This window comes from Durio zibethinus, chromosome 12, assembly GCF_047325235.1.
Source record: "Durio zibethinus cultivar Kanyao isolate XHJ-2024 chromosome 12, ASM4732523v1, whole genome shotgun sequence".
Lineage (NCBI taxonomy): Eukaryota > Viridiplantae > Streptophyta > Magnoliopsida > Malvales > Malvaceae > Durio > Durio zibethinus.
In genome coordinates this window covers 20676937-20679918 of record NC_143173.1, presented here as the reverse complement: position 1 = coordinate 20679918, position 2982 = coordinate 20676937, and the positions used below count along the sequence as shown (strand labels likewise).

Here is a 2982-nt window from a genome sequence, read left to right as displayed (position 1 = left end):
AATTAAAACATTAAAAAAATTATTTAAAAATTTCTAAAAGTTCAAAACATTTTTTTCTTTTCTAACATAAAGAAAAAAACTGCAAATAGTATTTTTTTTAAAAAGGCCAAATATTAGCCCAAAAGCCAAAAGCCCAAAATATTTTTAATTATCTAATTCTTTTATTTTTTTTATTTTTATATTAAAATTTAAAATTTTACTTGGGAAATTAAAACATTAAAAAATTTATTTAAAAAATTCTAAAAATTTAAAATGTTTTTCCTTTTCCAACAAAAAAAAATCGAAAATATTGTTTTTTTAAAAGGCCAAATATTAGCCCAAAAGCAAAAGCCCAAAACGTTGTTTTGTTGGGAAAAAAAAAGCTTAAAACGTTTTAAAGCAATCTCGACCGTCGATCTGAATCTTTTAACTTAAAACCGTTTATTTGTTCATGAAAAATTCATTCCTTTCTTCCTTGGTCTCACTTAGCTCTCAGATTCTCAATTCAGGTAAAAACCCAAATTTCCTTTTACTCTAAATTTACCGTTTGTCTATGATTCTGATGCTCTACATTGTAGTTTTCATGATTTCATTTGGTTGAAAAGATGGTAGTGATTTTTACATTTACAAAGCTTTGATTCATAATTTATTTTGCTTGTCTTGGTCTTTCTGGTATGTTTGGTTATTATATTTAGAATGGCATTTTGATTATTAATGATGGGTTTTCTTCATTGTTTTTGACCATATGCTGTGATAAATTTTCTGAGAAGTTAAGATTATATTGACATGGAATTTTAGTTTTGATTTCGGTTTTGTCTTGTCTTGAATAGAATCTTTTGCCCGAGTAATTTTTTTGGTTAGAAAATTTTGTGATTGCCTGAAAATTTTGTTTTAGTAATTTTCGTTGGTTTAAAATTGTATTCATTTGTAGTTTTAAAAGATATGATTTTCATTGGGTTTCTGTTTGACTGGCTTCTATTGCCTGTCTGATTGAATGGATCAGAGAAAAGTTTTTGAAGGTGCTTTTCTTTTTCTTTTATTATTTTTTAAATGGACATTTGATTACGACTTACTGAGTTTTCTTGATTTTTCTTGGATTTTGTTATGATAAAATTATGGGAATTAAGATGGTGTTAACATGGAGTTTGGATTTTGTTTTCTATCTTGAATTAAATTGATGCTTTTTTTTACTAAGATTGATATTTTTGGTGAGAGTGCTATATTTGGAATTTAATCACTCGTTCTTTCCAGTAGTATGTGTGGATGTGAATTTTCAGGTTGAGAATTGCCTTTGGTTGAATGTATGCATTATTGTTGTTGCTGTTGTTTAATGGGGTATGTAATGAACTAATGATAATTTGGATAATAGCTGGTTTTTTTTTTTCCTTTGGTTTCTTAATCAGACTAAATATATTTGGGAATGCTTTGTTTTAAAAAGGATTCCCATTGTTCGTGAAGGAAATGGCATGGCATTGGGTTTTGATTGTCAATTTCTGTATGAAAATTTAGTTTAGATATGAGTTGTAGCTCATTCAGCCTACTGAATCTGCTCGCCATGTTTTTGTTTAAGAAAATTTCAATTGTTTGTGAAGGAAATGCCATAATTTTCCTTTGATACTATCTGTTTGTTATTGCTTTATGTTTGATTCTGGGTTTGGTGCTATTTGTATAGTGGAATTGGGCATTAATGATCATGTGAAATGGGCATTATAGGGTTATATTCATTACAATCTGGTAAATTTTCAATTAGCAAAACACTAAACTGTAGGTGAGCCTTTTTCACTATTTTTAAATAGCTGGATTTTTTTTTTTCCTTTGGTTTCTTAATCAGACTAAATATGTTTGGGAATGCTTTGTTTTAAAAAAGATTCCCATTTTTAGTAAAGAAAATGGCATGGCTTTGGGTTTCGATTGTCAATGTCTGTATGAAAATTTAGTTTAGATATGAGTTGTAGCTCATTCAGCCTACTGAATCTGCTCGCCATGTTTTTGTTTAAGAAAATTTCAATTGGTTGTGAAGGAAATGCCATAATTTTCCTTTGATACTTCTGTTTGTTATTGCTTTATGTTTGATTCTGGGTTCGGTGCTATTTGTATGGTAGAATTGGGCATTAATGATCATGTGAAATGTGCATTATAGGGTTGTATTCATTACGATCTGGTAAATTTTCAATTATCAAAACACTAAACTGTAGGTGAGCCTTTTTCACTATTTCTTCTTGCTCTAAGGACATTAGTTTCATTGCGAATTACTTTTCCCTTTTTTTTTTAAACATTTCCCTGTTGATGACAGGTGCATAATGTTTCTCAAGGTGCGGTTGCCATGGAATGTCATAATTCCCACTGATAGCTTGGATGCCAAAGGCTTGATGCTCCAAAAGGCTATAGTGGTCCGCCTTTTGGATGAATTTGCTTGCAAGAAGGCCTCCAAGGATCTTGGATATTTCATGGCTGTAACAACTCTGGAGAACATTGGAGAGGGCAGAGTTAGACAGAACACAGGGGATGTGCTTTTCCCTGTTGTTTTCAGCGGAGTTACCTTCAAAATGTTCAGAGGAGAGATCTTGCAAGGGATTGTACACAAGGTACTAAAGCATGGAGTTTTCTTGAAGTGTGGACCAGTACAAAACATCTATCTGTCTCATGTAAAAATGCCTGACTATCAGTATGTGCCTGGGGAGAATGCTATCTTCATGAACGACAAGCACTCTAAGATTGAGAAGGATGTCATTGTTCGGTTTATTGTGATTGGAACAAAGTGGATGGAGGCAGAGAGGGAATTTCAGGCATTGGTGAGTTTGGAAGGTGACTACTTAGGACCAATTTCCTGAATATAACTTTTTTTCACCTCTGTATATATTTGCACGCACTTGCTATTGCTTTCTTAGGAAGTAGTTGACAGCAAAGAGGGTTGCATGTTGAATTATTGTAGTAGTTATTGTCGGTTCGGTTGTTGAAGTCTAAAGCTAATTTATGATGTTAACGTGGTATAGCTTTTGAAAA

The 2982-nt window shown here is 31.7% G+C and overlaps 1 pseudogene across 2 annotated transcripts; it reads left to right on the top strand.

The window, feature by feature from the left end:
- The first annotated feature begins 445 nt into the window (after positions 1-445).
- Positions 446-2982, top strand: LOC149515873 (DNA-directed RNA polymerase V subunit 7 pseudogene; annotated as a pseudogene). 2 transcript variants are annotated; one of them, XR_016326286.1, is made up of 2 exons: positions 446-488; positions 2273-2982. The product of XR_016326286.1 is annotated as a DNA-directed RNA polymerase V subunit 7 pseudogene, transcript variant X2 (transcript). The 2 variants fall into 2 exon arrangements; XR_016326285.1 differs by lacking the exon at positions 446-488 and adding an exon at positions 2154-2174.